General features: G+C 37.4%; 1 long non-coding RNA gene across 2 annotated transcripts in view; it reads right to left on the reverse strand.

The window, feature by feature from the left end:
* Positions 1–22,177, reverse strand: part of LOC128247403 (uncharacterized) — a 167,947-nt gene that overhangs the window by 110,366 nt on the left and 35,404 nt on the right. The window contains exon 4 of one of the 2 annotated variants that reach the window (XR_016241229.1): positions 17,592–21,471. The exons of the other annotated variant lie outside the window; for it this stretch is intronic. This is a non-coding gene — a long non-coding RNA (uncharacterized LOC128247403). Of the gene's footprint in view, positions 1–17,591; positions 21,472–22,177 lie in introns of those variants that run through there. 2 annotated transcript variants of the gene reach the window in all.

Consider the following 22,177-nt stretch of genomic DNA (forward strand, 5'->3'; position numbering starts at 1 on the left):
TCACTTGAGGAAATGTAAAATTTCAGTACCTGGAAGCATCCCCAACCAGTTATGGCAGCCACTGATGTGAAAGCCAAGATTGGCACAGTGGAGTAGCATTCCAGCTGCTGAGTAACATCTGGAAATCATGACATCCTCAGAATCATTAAGGTTTACATCTACAAATATGAACTCATTCCTATTGTGTGATCAAGATGAAGGTGTAGGAAAGCTGCTCCACAGAAGATGCTAACCTTCAGCCTTGCCTCAGGGGGATACTCAGCCAAGGAAGATGCTCCTCATTGCTTGAAGAAAATTAGTTTTATAACCTTGTGGAAGCCAACCTAACAGCCACTGCAGCCCAATAACACAGAGATCTCAGCCAAAGACAATGTCACCTGATTGGATACACCCTTACAAAGCCCCAGCACAACATCACCAGCCAGTCACTTTTGTGGAACCCTCTGGACAAAAAGAAAGCAAGGTTAAGAAACCTTTGGTGACCTGGACTGCAGGCTGAAGTAAAAATATCTGACTGGAGATAGGTGCAGTTGGAGAGGAAAGCCCAAAGCTGAGTGGAAGGAGATCGTCCAATGATCTATCACACACACACACACACACACACACACACACACACACACATTATCATCATTTTGTCTTTTTCCATTCTTATATAGTCAAATGAAGAAAAATATATTATGTGGATAATATAAAATAAAATAAATGCACCCTTTTAAAGCCTAACCAGGCTCATGGGCCCCGGTTTCTCAGTTTCAATGGCATATGTGCTCCCCAGCTAGACAGGACACCTGTCCATCACAGCATTACTCATTTTTGCCAGCTGAGTGGACTGGAGCAACATGAAATGAAGTGTTTTGCTCAAGAACACAAAACGTTGCCCGGTCCAGGAATCGAAACCACAATCTTGCGATCATGATGCTGACACCTTAACCACTAAGCCACGTGCCTCCACATGCGGATAATATAACCAAGTAAAAACCTAGATCACCAATACTAGGCTAAATCTTCAGTTACAGATGCAACACCAAAAGAAGCAGCAGCAGCTAAAAGTCTCAAATTACTGACAGTATCATCAGGACAAATGTTAAAATAACAGACACCGGAAACAACAGATGGATTCACTAATATTATAAATCAAGATGAGTAAAGTGGTGTGGTGGGGGTGGGAATGAATCTGTAATTTACAGAAGTAATAATAGAAGAAATGAAAAGATAATAATTCGTTGTTTGGCAGAGAAATGAAGACTGTACAAAGAATGTTCTCCAGTCAAATATATTGACTTTTCTTAACCTTGTTTTCATGTAATAATGTACCAAATGTAGAAGGATGAATAAAAACTAAATAAATTATCAAATTTTATAAAGAATTTGCTGCTAAGTAAAAAGAATTCTAATCTAATTCTACTATTATGTAGAACTTGGAACTTTTGAAAGCTATTATAAACAAATCACGTAGTTCCTTACATCAGCACCTGACAAAAAAAAGAGACAAACACAGATTTTGTAGGAGTAGAAAAAAAGGGAAGAAAAACATAATCAATAGAATATTTAATTTGTAAAACTTTTATTTGATATGGAGTAGTTGTGTTTTTTTTTAACAATGGAAGTACGGTCATGTAGTGGTTTTGAAGTTTGCTTTGCAACCACATGGTTGAAGGTTCAATCTCACTCTGTGCCACTATATTACATTGTGGCCTATGGATTACCAAAAGCTTGTGGGTGAAATTTAATAGACGGGTGCTTGTGTACTCACCCACCCATCTCTCTCTCTCTCAATCTATGTCTGTCTCTGTTCCTGTTCCATCTACTCTGCATGGAGTAGATAGAACAGGGACAACTGAAGAAAGGAAATATTCTTTATGTTGCATGTCTCATTTCTTTGTATGTAAACGAAAAAAAGTTCGTTTTCTGTCTTCGTCTTTATGTTTTCGTTTCTCATTGTATTCACGTTTTTTGTGATGTCCTGTACTCATATATGCATGCATGTATACATATAGATGTAGGTATGTACATATATGTATGGATTTATGCATATATTTACATATTATTTATGCTATATATATATATATACATATATATATATATATATATATATATGTATATATATCTGTCTACCTGTCTCTTCTGTATCATCATCATCATCGTTTAACGTCCGCTTTCCATGCTAGCATGGGTTGGACGATTTGACTGAGGACTGGTGAAACCGGATGGCAACACCAGGCTCCAGTCTGATTTGGCAGAGTTTCTACAGCTGGATGCCCTTCCTAACGCCAACCACTCAGAGAGTGTAGTGGGTGCTTTTACGTGTCACCCGCACGAAAACGGCCACGCTCGAAATGGTGTCTTTTATGTGCCACCCGCACAAGCCAGTCCAGGGGCACTGGCAACGATCTCGCTCGAAAATCCTACAGGAGCCAGTCAGGCGGTACTGGCAACGGCCACGCTCAAAATGGTGCATCTCATGTGCCACCCGCACAAGAGCCAGTCCAGGGGCACTGGCAACGATCTTACTTGACTTGCCGGGTCTTCTCACGCACAGCACATTTCCAAAGGTCTCGGTCAGTAGTCATCGCCTCGGTGAGGCCCAATGTACGAAGGTCTTGCCTCACCACCTCAGCCCAGGTCTTCCTGGGCCTACCTCTTCCACGGGTACCCTCAACTGTTAGGGTGTGGCACTTTTTCACGCAGCTATCCTCCTCCATTCTCACCACATGTCCATACCAGCGCAATCGTCTCTCTTGCACGCCACAACTGATGCTTCTAATGTTCAGCTTTTCTCTCAAGATACTTACACTCTGACGGGTATTCACATTGACATTACACATCCAACGGAGCATACTGGCTTCATTCCTTGCGAGCTTACGTATGTCCTCAGCAGTTACAGCCCATGTTTCACTGCCATGTAGCATGGTTGTTCATACGCATGCGTCATACAGTCTGCCTTTTACTCCGAGTGAGAGTCCCTTTGTCGCCAGCAGGGGTAAGAGCTCTCTAAACTTTGCCCAGGCTATTCTTATTCTAGCAGCTACACTTTCAGCTCACCCACCCCCACTACTAACTTGGTCGCCCAGATAGCGGAAGCTATCGACTACCTCTAGTTTTTCACCCTGGAATGAGATAGAAGTTGTTTCCTGTTTGTTTACAGTCTTTATTGCACCTGAACATCTGCCACAAACAAAAACTAACTTGCTAGTTAACCTGCCTTTGATGTTGCTGCACCTCTTATGTGTCCATAGCTTGCACCGGGTACATTTTATAGAGTTACTACCTACTCCTTTTCTACATACTGAGCAGGGCCATCTACCTGAGGGGGTTTGTGTTTTATCTACCTTCCTACTTATTAGGATTTTGGTTTTAGCTAGGTTGACTAAGGCCCTTCAATTCTAGACCTTGCTTCCACACCTGAAACTTCTCTAGTTCTGATAGTGACTCCGCAATTAGGGCAAGGTCATCAGCATAGAGGAGCTCCCAGGGGCAACCTGTCTTGAACTCCTCTGTGATTGACTGGAGGACTATGATAAATAAGAGGGGGCTATATATATATATATATAGATAGATATATAAAATACCCGTCAGAGTGTAAGTATCTTGAGAGAAAAGCTGAACATTAGAAGCATCAGTTGTGGTGTGCAAGAGAGACGATTGCGCTGGTATGGACATGTGGTGAGAATGGATGAGGATAGCTGTGTGAAAAAGTGCCACACCCTAACAGTTGAGAGAACCCGTGGAAGAGGTAGGCCCAGGAAGACCTGGGCTGAGGTGGTGAGGCAAGACCTTCGTACATTGGGCCTCACCGAGGCGATGACTACTGACCGAGACCTTTGGAAATGTGCTGTGCATGAGAAGACTCGGCAAGCCAAGTAAGATCGTTGCCAGTGCCCCTGGACTGGCTCTTGTGCGGGTGGCACATGAGATGCACCATTTTGAGCGTGGCCGTTGCCAGTACCGCCTGACTGGCTCCCGTAGGATTTTCGAGTGAGATCGTTGCCAGTGCCCCTGGACTGGCTTGTGCGGGTGGCACATAAAAGACACCATTTCGAGCGTGACCGTTTTCGTGCGGGTGACACGTAAAAGCACCCACTACACTCTCTGAGTGGTTGGCGTTAGGAAGGGCATCCAGCTGTAGAAACTCTGCCAAATTAGATTGGAGCCTGGTGTTGCCATCCGGTTTCACCAGTCCTCAGTCAGATCGTCCAACCCATGCTAGCATGGAAGGCGGACGTTAAACGATGATGATGATGATGATGATATATATATGTCTGCCTGTCTCTTCTGTGTATGTGTATATATGTATATATATCTATATATATATATATATATATATATGTCTGCCTGTCTCTTCTGTGTATGTTTATATATATATATATATATATATATATATATATATATATCTGTCTCTCTCTCTCTACATATATTTGTCTGTCTGTCTCTATATACCTTTGTCTGTGTTATATCATCAATAATAAAGAGTATGGAGACTTGTTTGTCCACAAAATTTTTCTTGTAATTTTATACGGCATATTATAACTACCTAAACACGTTTCCATTGCACAGGCTAATAGCAGTTGCAGATGCAACCTGGCACTATATTTGACGGAGCTTCAAAACTGATCAAATGGACAGATCCTAAAGCTGTACTTGTGGATGAACACATCGCTGTATTCCTTATTATTAGTAATATATACTCCTGACTATTTTATCATCCAGTGAAACACAGAATTATCCATCGGAAGAATTCACAGAGTAACTAACAACAAATATGGCATAGTGGTTAAGAGCGCGGGCTACTAGCCTCAAGATTCCGAGTTTGTTTCCAGGCTGTGACCTGAATACTACTACTAATAATAATAATAACATTGAAAAGTACCTTTGGAATGAGAACCCAGGTTCAAAATTTCCTCAAGACACCTGATGAAGGCTGGAGGGTATATCAGCCGAAACATGTTAACAACAAACAAGATGAGGACAAATATCCATCAAATGTAAATAATGTAAATAATGAACAAATAGTAGTCACAGACGTTAAATACTGATTGAAGTGGTTAGCCGTTATGTGGAACTTAACTGACAGCCAATACAGTGTTTGCCCAGATAATAATTCCCTCCGAACTCACACACACACACACACACACACACACACACACACACATATATATATTATAATCTATAAAGCTCAATTTAATTTAAATTTTTTATAAATTGATTTGAATTGAGTTTTTACTTGTAATTTTGGATTTTGTCCCTAATATTATTATTATTATATATATATATATATATATATATATATATATATGTATATGTATGTATGGATGGATGCAGAGACACACAAAAACAGAATAAAGCAAGTGATTTAAACTTTATCATAACATCATAAATTACATATCTTTACTTGTATTTTATTGGCATATATTAATATGTTGTGCAGAAATCATTACATAAATGATTGATTAATCACCTTGATACACCAGGTCTTCAGAAGAGAATAATTTAATTATTGCTTGCCAACCTTAGTTAAGAAGTAGATTTAAATGAGAATATATATATATATATATATATATATATATATATATATATATAGTTATGTGGAGAATCTCCACATAACTATAATTATAAATTGCAGTTTAAACAATAAATTACCTGTCTCTGGATACCTTCTAACGAAGATGGTATCCACACAAGTAATTCCCAGGAGTGCCTCCGGATTTAAACATCCCCTGGTTGCTTGGATGCTTCAGACTACCCCTGAAATATTGAAGCAATGCTATCATTTACCTATATATATATATATATATATATATATATATATATTATATGCACATGTGTTCACATTTATAAAGAGAGAGAGAGAGAGAGAGAGAGAGAGAGGTGCAATGTGTAGGTGTGTTTGTGTATATGTATCTACATTTGGGTATACCAGAACTAGCAGTGTTAATCATTATTCTTTTTATGTTATCAGTGTCAGCTTATATTCTTTTAAGCAAATAAAATCTAATCATTCAATCAACAGAAATCAATAATATAAGTACCAGACTGAAATAACTAGTGCCAAAGCAACTGATTAAAACCCATTGATGCAACCTCCCCAGCATAGTTGCTGTTTGATAATTGAAACCACAAAAAGAATAACGCATCTAATCAACTGTTGATTCACTTTACAATATTCACAAAGAAGTGATAGGTTTCTTAGACTTCCTCTTGTTAAAATTTTCCTTTTATCATTTTTCATTTTCAATTTACTGGTCATTGTAGTGGTCGGTTTAAGTTTAATAATTTTAATAAGGTCATAGATGCAGGCATTATTGTATAGCTTAGAAGTTCACTTTTCTATTAAGTAGTTTTGGGGATCAACCCAGGCACATGGTAAAAGAAACAGTTTACCAAGGTGTCATGCATTCCTGTTCACTGTATTTCTCTCTCTCTCTTATATATATATGTATATATATATATATATATATATATATATACTTCTCACCCCTTTCTGTTGAAGACCAATAAGCTTGAAACATTAAGGACTCTTACATTTTCACTAAGTGTCAAACTAACACACCTGCTTTGTGTTCCCTCACCTATCTTTGTCTTCTGTACATTTGAACTATATACATACACACACACATACACTATATATATATATATATATATATATATATAAATTTATGTATATTTTAATATTATCTCGGTTTTAAAAAACCTTGACAATGTAAATATGTTAATAGTTACCATGGAGAGAAAGGGAAATAAATGAGAGTTCATTCCCTTCACTACAGAATATTTTGGGATATGTTGCAACTTCTGGTAGGATTGTCAACAGGTGGCATTACTACTGGTTGACTATAAAAAGCAATGTACAGTGCAATTCTCCTTCTCTTTTGCTTGGCTCTCTCTGGCACTTTCTCTCTTGTGCTTAGCTTTTCACCTGTCTCCTGGCCACTCAACTTGTGAGTTCACACACTGCTAGACTGATGTCTCTCTCTTACACCTAAAAGAAAACCATGCCCACTTCCTCACTAAAAGAGTATATTTTAGATTAAAAAAGAACTTTATCTTAATTTTGAAAAATAAAAGTATTAAAAAAACCACATTATTTATGAGATGTCCATACGGAAATATTACTTTCAAGTTTTGGCACAAGGCCAGCAATTTTTGGGGAGGGATTGGTCAATTACATCGATCCCAGTGCTCAACTGTCCCTTATTTTATTGACTCAAAAGTCAACCTTGGTAGAATTCGAACTCAGAATATAAGGATGGATGAAATACTGATAAGCATTTTGCCTGGTGTGCTAATGATTCTGCCAGCTTGCTCCCTTACAATAGGGAAGTAATACCTCTTGCTTTGATCAACTTTACTTTTTGTCTTCCCATGGTCATAAAAATAATACTAATCAAGAGGACTGGATTGGTAATAGTGTTATAAAGTAACAAACAAAATACTTTGCAGTTTCTGTTCTGGACTTTTGAAGTCTGCTAGTATTGTCTGTGATTACACTAGTGCCAAGTGGTATGGTACTATAGCAGCAGGCTTTCTGCCTGTTTCCCATTAAAAACCCCTAAAACCACTCAACCCTTACTTAGGCTTGTTGCACACAGGTGCATATAAATGGTCAACTCTGACAAATGGAGACACATAGAACAACTCCAGCATCTTGCTGCTGATAATATCTTGATATATATAATTTATTGTCTACTCTGCAAATTGATTTAATTGCTTGCTCTGATTAATTGCATAATCATTTCACTTGCCAAGCCTATGCAATTAAATGAAATCAACTGTATTAGTAACAGTCAATGTAACCAAATTTTTAAACAATAGGAAGTTATGTGCAAGATTACATTGCAATCATTCTATTATTTAATTACTGTGTGATTGCAGTCATTACAATCATCATTAGTTTAACGTGAAGGAGTTTGCAAGTAAACATTTTTGCTGTTGTATTTTGTCTAGTGGTCCTTCCCTTTAAAAATCATCAAATTATATTTTATTTAAGGTATGTCTATATTGTGATTTGACCCACTCAGAGTAATGAACAACTTTTCTGCACCACATTCCCAGTATTTTTTTTTTTAAATGGAGACCAAACATCTCAAATGAAACATCTTGAATTTAATGTCTCAGACCAAACAACTCAAGCCTCGAGCTAAATGTTTCACATCAAGTCTCAAACTAAACAATCAAATCCCATAAATATTAAAGTTACAGCATTTCAAATATGAAACCGAATCAAAACAATATGAACAAGTTCCTCAAGCTATAGATCTCTTAGCAGAGGCTATTAACGATTCAATAATTTTTCAGAGAATATAATGAAAATTTGGTTTCTATTATTACACTTTTCATTTATAGCTTGAATTGATAATCCTTCAAATTTTAGATTTATCACCCAGCCAAACTATTCTTTCTAGAATCCAAATTACAGAAACAAATTATAGAAACTGCACTAAAACCAATGAAGGAACCTCTTTGTGTTTACATGATCTGCAAGAAATAGTAGTCAAATCTTAAATCATACTATCACATTCTGTCATCAGACTATGATGAGGAAGAGCCTCAAGTACACCTTGATGCTATGCACACAACACTTGTCATAAAAGCTCAAAATATTTCACGTTATGAGTATAAGACAAAAGTGGAGTTTTATGGACATATTCCACCCATCTCTATTATTGTAATGCAATGCAGTTTAGACTTTACTAGTCGCTGTTATTACACTGAACAACAAATCCTATCTTTTATTATATTTTCTGTTACTAGTTTCAGTCATCTGATTGAGGCCATACTAGGGCACTACCTTGAAGGGTTCTAGTCAAATAAATCGACCCCAAGATTAATTTTTTTTTCGTTTTATGAGACCCCTGGTACTTATTCTAACAGTTTTTTTTTGCCAAATTCCTAAGTTACAGGGATGTAAATAAACCAATACTAGTCGTCAAGTAGTGGTGAGGTACAAATACACACATGTATTACATGGTAGTAAGACATGGGTTCTGGTTGTGAAGGACATGCATAGACTGGAGAGGAATGAAGGTTGTATGTATGTTCCATTGGATTTGCAGCATTAGTGTGCATGGCCAACAAAGCACAACTGTGTTGAGAGAAAAGTTTGGCATAAGAGGGATTAGATGTGGCATGCAGGAGAGAAGAATGCATTGGTTTGGACATGTGATGCATATGAGTAAGACAGTTGTATGCAGAAGTGCTTGTCATAGAGTGGATGGTACTTGTAGAAGAGGGGGACCCAGGAAGACATGGGGGGAAGTGGTGAGGACCGATCTTAGGATGTTGGGGGCTCATGGCAGAAAATGACAATGGACCAAGATATTTGGCAATATGAGGTTCTAGAGAAGACCCACCCACGTTAGAAGCGTTGTGTCCCACTCACATGTAACAACAAACTTTTCACACACCTACCCCAAGAAACCAAACAACATCTCTTCTAAACTACATTTTTCTCTTCTTCACATTTCCTCTTCATAAACTACGATTGTCTTCCAGTTCCCTTTCCTGCTCTGCCCACTGTATTGCTGCTTCTTCCCCACCATTTTTTGACTCAGGTTTTTGCCACTCACTGCGATCCCCACTCCTTATTTGCACCTTCTTGGCAATACCTGACTGCATATATTATGACCTTTGTACTTCTCTCTTCCTTACTCTACCTTCCCATCTATGCTCTGATCCTTGTTACTTGTGAGTATACCATACCCTGGCACTTCACCATCTCTCTCCTGCTCTCTCTTATACTTTTGCTGCTTCCTACTCTCTCTCTCTTTCTCTTATTCTTCCCTCTGATTGAGTAGCCACGTATTTCCTTCACAACAGCACACCTATTTCTTCCCTCATTCTTGATCTCTCTCTCTCTCTCTCTCCTCTTATTTGCCCTCTGTCTGGGTAACTAAGTATCTCCTTTACATCAGCACACCTGTTTCTGTCCTTTCTTGTACTTCTCTCTCCTTCCCTCACCCTGTCTCTCCTTCCCTCACCCTGTCCCTCTTATCACTCCCTCTGGTTAATCATGTACCTCCTCTATAACAAGACATCTAGTTTTGCCTCTGTCTCACTCTAACCTTTCATCAGCTGATACCAGCTCACCTCCTACAATGCTCCCTCTTTTATAGCAAGACACCAGTTTCTGTCTGGCTGTCTCTGTCACACTCTAACCTTTCACCCTCTGACACAAGTTCCCTTCTTCAAATGCCCCTGCCTCTCTCAAAATTCCTTGCTTTACGAGTTACTTAGTGAATCTGCCAGTGTTGGAGCCATTTAAAAGTATCCAGTTCACACTGTAAAGTGGTTGGCATTTGGAAAGGCATGCAGCAGTAAAAATAATGCCAAAACTAACCTCACCTGTGCCAGTGCTATGTAGAAAGCACTGAGTTCACTCTGCTGAATAGTTGGTGTTAAGAAGGGCATCCAACTGTAAAAACCCGGCCAAAACAGACATAGTAGCTTGGGGTAGTCTTCTACCTGGCCAGCTCCTGTCAACCATCCTACCCATGCATGCATGGAAGATGGACATAAAACGATGATGACGATATATATATATATATAGATATATATATGTATACACACACACACACACACACACACGACTGGGTTTCAGTTTCTGTCTACCAAATCCAGTCACACATAGAAGACACTTGCTCAAGGTGCCATGCAGTTGGGCTGAACCCAGATCCATGTGGTTGGGAAGCAAGCTTCTTGCCACATAGCCATGATGTTTTATTTTTTTAATTTTTCACACCTTAATAGAGGATGAAGACCGCTTAACTATATTGATGTTATTGTCAGAGATACACAATATAAAACTAAGGAACTACCTAATGGAGTGCAGTCAAAGATTCCTAGAGTTGTGGGGGTAAAAAAAACATCATGGTTGTTGCCAATTGAAGAAAAAATCATTAGAAAAGCAGATCATATTCAATAACAATAAGCTATTCTTTGAAAATAATATCAAATGGTCATTAGTGGGATAGCTTTGATAATAGATTTACTAAATCAGGGCTATCTAGAGTTAAAAAACAACAAAAACATACATTCAAGTCTTATGATAGATTAAAACTAATGTAGTTATTAGGAGGAAAAGTATTGGAAGGAGATGAAAGAGTTCCATGTGTTGCAGGTGAAATGTATCCAAGCATAGGCAGTCATTTGTAGTTTGTCAAAGGTTTTTCTTCACAGATGTCTCATCAAAGATGTGACATTTATGATTTGACATCCTCATAAAAATCCAAACTGTTCTACATGGTGCAGATTTTAGTTTTAGATTAAACCAGAATTTCTATGGACTTCTCCATTTTATCTCCCATGCTAAACTTCAAAGCACTTCTTTGGAAGTTACGTACATAGCTGCATACACTTGTAAAGAACATATTCTCAAAAACGCATTTGTGCACGTATATATGTACACATATACACACATATCTACACATGTACATGTACACAAAAGAAGGCACGTACATGTACATCAGAGCTTTTGCTCATTATCTCCTTTGACTTGAACATCCTTTCCGCTCTTTTACTTCAATTGACCATTATCTGACATTACTTTTTATATTGTATTTCTTGAGAAAAGGCTATAGCCCAAATGCACTAAAAAGCTGCATTCAACTATTCTGTATCTTGATGAAGAGCTACAACTTACAAAATTGAACTGTTTTGTTCTTATAGAACAAGTCAATTTCTTTGAGCTTTTTGTTTGTATTGTTTTGCATTCCTGATATATTTCAGATATAATAAACTCAGGCATGGCTTTGAGGTTAAGAAGATCACTTCCCAAACATGCAGTATTCGGTTCAATCACACTGTCTGGCACTTTGCGTGAGTGTTCTCTTTCATAGATTTAGCTTGACCAATGCTTTGTAAGTAAATTTATTAGACAAAAACAAAGAACCCATAGTGTGTATGTGTGCATGTATATATATATTTTGAGTGAAATTTGTCAAGAGTGACTTTGTGGAATCTCTTATATCATGGATGAGATGATACAATATAATTATTTATCCTAAATCTTTTCTGTTCAAAGAGTTTAAATGATGGAATTTATCTGTTTTAGATGATGGAATTCATCTGCCACCTTACCTTTAGGTGCTTTGAGAGGAATTCATTTTGCTCTAGGTCTTTTTCAAAGCAGTTTTCCAGTTTGGGGGCAGCTTCTACATTACCTACCATCAGTCCCACAGACCCGATAGAAGAAGGGCATCTGCACTGTTGTTTGCATCCTGACAAAATTGTTAAAGGAAAGAAAAAAAAAAAAAAATGGAAATGGAGTATATTGGGCGCCTTTAACTGTATCTACTAGTGTGAGCATTCAGACAGAGTTTCCTCCCTCTCATGCCCTGTAAAATGTAACAAGCCCTGCTTACCCTCCTAACAAACAGATAAAAGAAATTGTTGCAGGATTAATTTCTGTTGTGGAATATTGAAGACCATCAGCCTTTTATAGGCTCAGTATGTTGATCTGTAATGATCGGTTGTCTCACTTATGTGAGTTTTGAACATTGGTTGAGTCCTGTGCTTTGATTGGTCGAGTATTGCATGGGATATAGATTTAAGATCCAATCAGGTTGCATGTAATACATTCTCAAACAACTAATCTGAATGTGCACTGGAGCCTACCTTCTTCCTATAAATAGGTGTAACAAATCACATGTGAGGAGAGAGGTGAGTGATTTTCCTGCTGTTATTTATCAGAACAAAATTAATATAATGGAACACATTTATATAATATAATATAATATAATATAATATAAGGGAACACATGTAATCAATGATGGCCTGAGCTGAAGTATCCAAATGATGGATGACCTGTTCAACCAACGGCATTTGTCATGTTTTATTTGGTCCACTGTACTATTTAACAGAGGAAAGAAGTCTTGCTGTTATTTTTAAAGTTTGTTACTTGTATTATTTCCATGAGTGAACATGCAATGTATATTATATAATGGTATGCAAGATTTCATAGTAAAACCAAGGGAGATTTTATACCATGCTGTTAAAAGAATAATCAATAAACTGTAAGTGGGTGAAAACTTGAGTTTTTTAGATGCAGATAGATGAAGCTATTTTAAACCTTTAATAATGATAATATTAAACTTAAGCCAGCAAGAACTAAAATGTAAGGATACAACATAATCATGAAAAAATTTTAAAGTCTTAGCAGAATTTAAAGAAATAAACCAAGAGAAATCCTCATCTTTGTTGTCACAAGATGAGAATGTTCAAGAATTAATAGAAGGTTAAAAGAATAATGAGTGGCTGTGTTTATCTCTTAGCCATTGCTTGACAACTTGTTTTAGTTTGTTTTTATCCCCATAGCATAGCAGTTCAAAAGAATAACTACCAAACTTTAAAAAAAAAAGACTAGAGTTGATTTGTTTGACTAAACCCTTCAAAGTGGTGTCTCAGCATGGTTGCAGTCCTATGAATGAAACAAGTAAAAGATAATGTAGCAAAATATACACAGATTAAAGAGATACATAAAGGAAAAGGGAGAAATCAAAGAGCAAATAACTGGAAGCAAGTAAAATGGTTAAAGATCTAACTAAAAAATAACTGCCTTAATGTCAGAGTGTTGAATAATAACTACAGCAACATCACTAATCAAAGCAAATGAAGTAACTGATTGGCAGAAGGAATAATTATGCATGGAAATTAATAGCAACAAATTAGAAGTAAAAAATAACATTAAGACAATTCAGAAATGAATTTCCCTTTAATATACAGCAACAACCAGAGATCACTGAGTTGGAATATGTTACACAAGCAATTAGGGAAACTAAAATGTAGTAAATCACCTGGAACAGATATGTAGATGCAGAATTGTTAAAAGAGGGAGTAATAAGTATAAAAACAACTATATAAGCAGTTAAATAAGCCAATCAGGTAAGGTTTTGAGATATGTTTTACTGACTGAGCCCTTTAGCATTCAGGTTACTGTGTCTAATGTAATGCTTATTTATTCACATTGTTACAAATTAATTATGCATTATCTTGTAGCTTTGAGATTTTGATATGGTGAGTGTTAATGTTTAGAATGGTAGTGTAGGGTTGATGTGGAAGGCCACATCAATGCTATAATATCATCAAGTAGGCCACACCAACCCTACAGAATGAAAGTGGTAGTAAGTCAAAGACAGCAATGAAAATCGAAAGTGCATGCTCAACACACAGAATGAGCAAGAGAAAGAGAGAGAGAGAAAGAAGTTATAATAATAATAAAAAAGTCATTTAACAGTAAATAATTATTTCAACTGCTTTTTATGAGTTTTGAAATGAAAGATTACACAAAGGTAATTTGCATTTGACACAACAAACAAATAAATGGTGTTAGAAGGAAATTGATGGGGAGACTGCAATTCAGTCAATTTTCAAAAGATGTAAAAGGAAATGGCTTGTCGTGTAACACAATACATTGATGCTCTATCACTAGTGAACACCTTCAAGCATGTGTATATCCTGAATAACAACATAAAGACCATGGAGGGAGCGAATGAGCAATAACAAGGAAGTGGACAAAGACAAAGTTGATGGAAATCAGGAAGTTGGTAAACGACTTGAAAAGATGGGGGAGAAATGGGGAAAGGAGGTTGAGTCTCTTGCTGTGATATCTTTGGCCTTACTAAGTTATAGATTTTGATGGATTGTCTGATCGAGCTTATAGAATTCCACTGAAAAATTTGATTTAGATTAGTAATACAATGAAAGTATGGTGACTTCTAGAATCAAAACCTCACAGCCCTGATAGCTGGGTCTGGTCCACAGATGAATCAGGTGGTATGTCCTGATTACCAACCAACCAGCTTGTAAAAATATCTCCCCACATCATAAAATGTTCTATGTTTTCCCATGCAAAGTGTGGGGGGTTATAAAAGCAAAAGCATGCCAGAATCAGTACAGAGATTGAGGAAGCCACTGGAGAACACAAATACTCACCTCTTGCCAAAAGTAAACCAGGGAGAGCAGCATACTTTGTAAGCTTTCCTTGGCTGTTCTTCAGTCTCAGAGTTAAAAGGAATTCTTTGACTTGGATGGACAGTATCATATTCACCCCTGACACAAAGATAATCTTCATTTGTTAATAGTTTTAATTACAACTTCTCTCAAGCACACTACATTATGCTACTGGCAAATGTTGATGTAATTATGTAAATGTTGTAATTACTCTGATAAAATACTTCAACTATGTTCACAATTGGTTTGTTTATGGGACAGCACACAGCTAAACTCAATACCAACCATCAAGCACCTATTAAACTAGCAACAAAATACTTAGTTCAATGCTCAACGGTCGTCTACCAGTTCAGTAAAATAACACATATTCATTTAGCCTTTCATTGGATGCAGTCACAGGACTGCGGTCATGCTGGGATATCACCTTCAGAATGATTCAATCAATTAAATTGAACCTCCTTGCTTATTTCAGATTAGCATCTGAAACCCCACTCCAAAAAAAAAAAAAAAAAAAAAACCCAGTCTTTCTCTTTTTGTTATTGGCTGGTTAAATTACTGTTTCTTTTACATCTAGGCACAGGTGTGGCTGTGTGGTAAGACGTTTGTTTCCCAACCATATGATTCTGGGTTTAGTCCCATAGTGTGGAATCTTGGGCAAAGGTTCTCTATAATAGTATTGAGCTGACCAAAACCTTTTGCATGGATTTGGTCAACTGAAACAAGCCCGTTGTGTGTGTATGTTATACGACTACCACTTGACAATCAGTGTTGGGGATTATATCCTTGTAACTAAGCAATTTGGCAAAAGAAGCTAACAGAATACGTAACAGGCTTAACAAAATTAAGTACAAGGGTTGATTTATTCAACTAAAATTTCTTCAAGACAGTGCCCCAGCATGGCCGCAGTCTAATGCCTGAAACAAAAGGATAAAAAACCAACAAAATACTCTCAGCTCACACATACACACACCTTCTTAACGTCCCCACTCCTTCCACACAAAATGGGATTTAGTACAGTCTGCATTCACCACCAACACTAAATCCCTCTTAAAACAACTATCAACACTTGCCCAAGGAGCTGTGTAAGGGGATTGAACCTGGAATCTGGTTAAGATGGGATCTAATCGGTCATTTCTCTGCTTGCATCTACAAGTATTACATGTAATTTGTTTTCATGTCAAAGCTACGTATATTTATCAAAAAAATCAGTCAGCAGCGATATGCATCACCTATTTTATCTAAGGGAGATAATTTAGTAAATTTTCTTTATAGTTATCTACCTTGCACTATGCATACGTGAATTATTTTTTCTTTACGATTAATAATTGCTATTGCTTTCTCACACTCATTCAAAGTCACAGTTTTCTTTCTTTTTTTTAAGTGCTAAAAGAACTAAAAGCAGCATCAATGACTACACTTCGTCATTAGCGTGCAAATAAATGTTTTTATGGCCGTGGTTACACCATAAAATATTGACTTTAGAATGTAAATGCATATGTGGTGGCTGTGTGGAAATGCAGGTGTGGCTGTGTGGTGAGAAGTTTGCTTCCCAGTCAAATGGTTCCGGGTTCAGTCCCACTGCGTGACACCTGGGGCAACTTCCTTCTGCTAAAGTCTCGGACCATCCAAAGCCTTAAGTGGATTTAGTAGACGGAAACTGAAAGAAGCCCGACCGGTGTGTGTGTGTATCTTCTATCACCGCTTGACAACCGGTGTTTGTGTATGTATGTTTCCATTAAATAGCGGTTCGGCTAAGATCATCGAGAGAATAAGTTACCAGGCTTACAAAAAAGTAAGTCGTTGGTTCGATTCGTTCAACTAAACTTCTAGTTTGTGCTCCAGCTTGGTCGCAGTCTAATGACAAACAAATAAAAGATAAAAAAATTATATCTGAATTTGTGTGGCGTAATGAATTTGGTTACGATCCTCTAGATGCAGTTATTCTATCCGTTAAAATGCTTTCGGTCTCAGCATTTTCTCAATGTATTTTGCCACACACACACACACTATTAATCCATTAGCGCCCATAATGCTGTTTTTAGGATCAGAAGAATAATCCCTTATATTTCTGCGACACTTGTATTTTTCTGAGATATCTTTAGTTAGTCATCAAGACTGGAGTGTTTTTCAAACATTGTAATAAATTTTTTTTTAAATATAATTAGTATCAGATAAAGTTGTATAAAAAAAAAAAGATTTTTGGTAATAAATTAAATTAAAAATTTGGGCACTAATAAGTTAATGACAGAAGCGGTATTAGTTCAAAATAGCATTCTTACTTAACGGGGATGTAGAAAACCGCGGTAGTTTTCTCGAGATAGTATCTCATGTGGACGTATATCGCTAAAAAGCACAGAAGTATAAAACCGATTCATTTTGCTTATGCTCAGTAAATTAGGGATTGGACTAATAGTTAATACTGCTACGATAAGTAACATAAGTAATTAACTATAAGGCCAATGCGATCATCATTAATTCTTGAAGGCACTGCTATAACATGGCCGCAGTCCACAACGCGAAAAAACAGTTAAAGTACAGAATATCTTTTAAGGTTGAGACAGACCCCCACTGCCCAGTTTTCTTCGATTTCAAATCTTGCCTGATTGAATTTTTATAGGTCGATGCTTGCAGATGGATAAAAGTGTAAATAATGATTGCAAAAGTGTTTTATTACGTAGTCAAGATGTTACACAATAAAAATGGTGACAAGGAGACTGATAAATATGCTTGGGTCGACGTTCTTTGTAGACTACAAGCTTAGAGGGGACAGAGGTCATTGTGGAGAGAGAGAGAGAGAGAGAGAGAGAGAGAGCTGTGCTTCTTTTAAGCCAGTGTTTGTTGTGAACTGGCAAGTGTTTGTCAATCAACTGAATAAATCTTTTTCAAATGTGACCTCTGATTTTTGTGTATGCAACTTCAGATCCTTCCCAAATGTGAGAGGTGAGTTCCAACGTGTGAGCTATATCAAGTTTATCGATGGTTAAACTTTGATCAGATTTGAAGTATATATATATATTTAGCAGTAGAGGGAGACTAGTTTAGGGGCATGTGCTGTCTAATATATGCAACATCGACATGAGAAATCATTGGAAATTGATTTAGAGGGACTTAGCTGTGTGTTGTTCAAGCGTAGGAAGAGAACGCAAGTCATTTTGAGCACTGAGCTACGCAGGATTATCGCTAATAATATAGTTAGTTTATAATAGTGTGAAGACACGTGGCTTAGTGGCTAGGGCGTTGGCTTCGGTCATTAAGTTGAGGGGTCGATTCTCGAATGGGCCGGTGCGTTGTGTCCCTGTCTAAGGCACTTCATTTCATGTTACTTCTGTATACTCCACTGGAAATAAGTATCCGGAGCACTTAACGTGGCGAAAGACTGACTTCCGTTCAGGAACGAGTCTTGTACGTTCAGCCTAAAATATCTTGAAAATCCGGCAAAGGTGCCAACCTCATGAGAATGTAGGTTCGAGGGTGAGTTTATCATTACAAGCTTTTCCGACCAAAAAGTTGTTTTGCTAACATATTTTTTCTGAAAGCAAAGACAACAGCGTGTTAAAAATATATTTTAGCATTATTAGTATTGTCATTAACGCGGTTAGCTGGCAGAATCGTTAGTACACCAGAAAAATGCTTAGCGGCATTTCATCCGTCTTTAGGTTCTGAGTTCAAATTCTGCCGAGGCCGACTTTGCCTTTTATCCTTTCGGGTCGATAAAATAGGTGCCAGTGGAGTACTGGAGTTGACGTAATCGACTATCGCTCTCCCCCGAATTACCTGGATTTAAGAATATGGGAGAGAAAACTTTGGCGATTTAGGTGTGGTAGTATAATTTGGGTCTTTGGTCTGGAGTTTTTCTTCAAATTACAACGGGTTGTCCTCATCATTTGTGATAATTTTGTTGGTATTTTATTAATATTTATTGACATTCTTTTTGTTGATTTCGCCCATTTTTTTTTTACTCCATATAAACCTCCATTGTGTCTTTTTCGCCACTGTACTGAACTCAACATCTTGGATCCTTGTAGCTAATACACGAAATATTTATTATTATCATTATTATTATTTTGAATGGCAGAATCGTTAGTTATGACCAGAATCGTTCCGGCATCGGAAAAAAAAAACCGCCTTGCTCTGTTTGTTCCGGCTCTTTACTTTCTGAGTTTAAATCTCGTCCTTTTGAGTCCATAAGATAAAATACCAGTCAAATAATGAGGTTGATTTAGTCAGCAACTCTTAACTACACACTCCCAAACCTTGTGCTTGTATTGTTAGTACCACCCAAGGTTGGTGAGCTAGAAGACTCGTTACCACGTCAGACAAAATGCTTAGCGGTAAATCGTCCGGCTTTAGGTTCGGATTTCAAATTCTGTCGAGGTCGACTTTGCCTTTTATTATTTCAGGGTCGATGAAAGAAGTACTAGTTGAGCAGTGAGGGTCAACGTAATCGACTTGCCCCCTCCCCAGAAAGAAAATTACTGACCTCATGTCAATAATAAGGATTATTAGATCCACCCGTCACTCGCGAACGATTATGGCCTGGTAACCTGTTCGACACTTTCGTTAAATATTTTAGGGGCTTATGAAGTCGTGAGTAGACAGATACACTATTGGCTCTCTCACTTTCCGACTCAGCGGCACACCCAGGATGTGACGTCTGGCTGCACCAACACTCGGCTAGTAAACATCCGAGTAAACTGCAATAACGTGAAAAGAAGTGCTTTGTTCAAGGATACAACTCACCACTCGATCCAGAGATTGAACCCATGGCATTACGTTAGCCACTGGAACTCTGTTTAGTGCACCACGAACCTTTACATTGTGCTTGTATTATAAAGATTAAAATAGCAATTATCAATTCATAGCTAGCGAAATGACGCAGAAGTAAAGAGCAACTACAGAGGGAATATCATGAGTTATCTCCCTTTGAACATCTTTTAAAGAGTAGATTTCTTTCCTTCTTCGTACACATATCTTTTATAGTTTTACTGTAATAGTCAAAATGTTGCAAGATTACTTTTTAACCATTTTTGTTGGTAAAGAAGAGCAGTACTTACGATCCTTTACAGGGTCCGACTTTGTTAGACTTACCAGGCATAAAAAGCGCACCAGTATAGCTCTTGTGCTTGTAAGGATATGCAAGTCTCAGTATCACGGTCAGAGTAAGAGATATTACACTTAGGTCTTCTGAAATATCAGGATTCGATAAAAATTACTTGTCAGTCGGAATATCTATGAAACCAGTCAGATACTTCCGTGTGAAGTCACTTCCGGTCTAACCGGGACCCCGCACATAATACAAAATCTGTTCTCCGAGATTAATTTCTCACCGCTTACCGAATCTATCGTCCATCTCTGTTGTCCGGGCTACAGTTCCTGGTTACACACTTCTTTCGCTTAGGTATCAGCAACAAAAGCTTCCAGTTACTTTGGTTCAAATTTATCTTTCCCAATCTTTAGATACATTTACTTCCTCTACCATCCTTCGAACTACATGCTTGTATCGAGGACATGCATCAGTTCACAGAAGCTTTAAAAAAAATCCCTAGATTTCTTTGTCATTTCCAAACACAGCCTCTATCAAACCATCACTGTCTTCTTACCATACGTAACGTCTAACGACTGTTTCATCATGTCTCGCGATTAAAAATCCACATACCCCGCAACGCCACGCTTCTTGAATTTTGTAACACTAAGTTAACTAGCTGGTTAGATGTCTGCCAGTTCTATCTTAAATATTTCTGGCAACATATATATTACAAACTTTACCCACCAGAGACAATAATTAGGCGATTGAAATCATCCCAGCATAACCAGTAATTTGCTCGTGATCTTACGGTTGTAGTATGGGCTGATAATACGTTGGCAAAAATCGCTCATCCTTATAAATTGGACGGTTTTTACTCACAACTGTATCTCTTGCAGCAAAATTATTATTCGAGACTCAAAATTTGTTTTCGTTTATCATACAGCCCACAAGTTCTCTAACCCCCAAACTTTACTCATTCACCCTTGTTCCTTGTCAACGATTTCTGCCACCTTTACAGTAAAGATTATTTTGACAAAAGATTAAAAGGGTCGGCTGCAGTTTGGGCAAAAAGAACAGGCTACAGTTGTGGGGGTTACTCGCAATCTGTCTATCAGAATGGCTTAGAAGTTACTTCCTATGAGAAATCCTTTACACTTTTTACTCCATTTCTGTCTAACTCCACACAGTTCCCATTACAAAACTCCCCGCCTCCATTTTATTATGCTTATCTCAGCATCGTGTCCTAAGCATCTTTAGTTACTTTGAACCAATAAAGGATACCAGATCTGTCAGTGTCCTTTTAGTTATCTGCAAACGATACATCCCAGATTTATGTTTTTTCGTTACGAAACAATTAACTGTCTATCTATCTACATAAAATTGGTGCCTGTTATCTATAACAATGTAAGTTGCTTTATTTCTCTGAAGAACAAACATAGCAGATACTCCCAATGAGTCGACGATAATTAGGCGGAACTAGTTGAGATGTTCTTCGGGTCGTTCTGTTGAGAGAGAGAGAGAAAGAATAACAGAGATACACATAGAAAGAAGGAACTTTGGATTAAGTTTACAGCCTACTTGCACAACGAAGATTATTTTGGGAACAGTAGAACTCTTAGCACATAAAGCTATAAATAATGGCATGTAAAAATCCCTCTTGGAAAGATAAAGTCGAAGGTTGTCCGAGTGTCGTCATCAGCAACAGCAACAACGAAGATTGTTTTTAAATTGAATATATGCAAGGAAACTTATTTATAATTTAAACCCGACCCACCACTGCCGCGTACGATGTCGCAGTATTTTAATATGTGCACGCACCATGTGAATGAGCGTGTGTGAGTGATTTTCTTACAACATTGGTAGTTGCTAATATTCTCGTTTTATACATTTAATAAACATAGAAGACTTCTCTGATGAGAAGACAGTCGTAACATCTGGTTATGTTGTAAGGAGACATATACCAGGTTTCTTTAATGTATGTCATATCGAGTTCTTAATTCAGTTTAGTACGATTACTTCACGAAAATCAACCGCATGTGTGTGTGTGTGTGTAATATATATATATATATATATATATATATGTGTGAGTGTGTGTGTGTGTGTGTGTAGAAGTTACAGACTGATATAGTGAACAATTTTTAAAAGCACTCAATAATATGAAATAAATAAGACATTTCTCGACAACATTCTTCTCAGCTGATTGAACTT

This window comes from Octopus bimaculoides, chromosome 3, assembly GCF_046866305.1.
Source record: "Octopus bimaculoides isolate indiv1 chromosome 3, ASM4686630v1, whole genome shotgun sequence".
In the NCBI taxonomy this organism is placed as follows: Eukaryota; Metazoa; Mollusca; class Cephalopoda; order Octopoda; family Octopodidae; genus Octopus; species Octopus bimaculoides.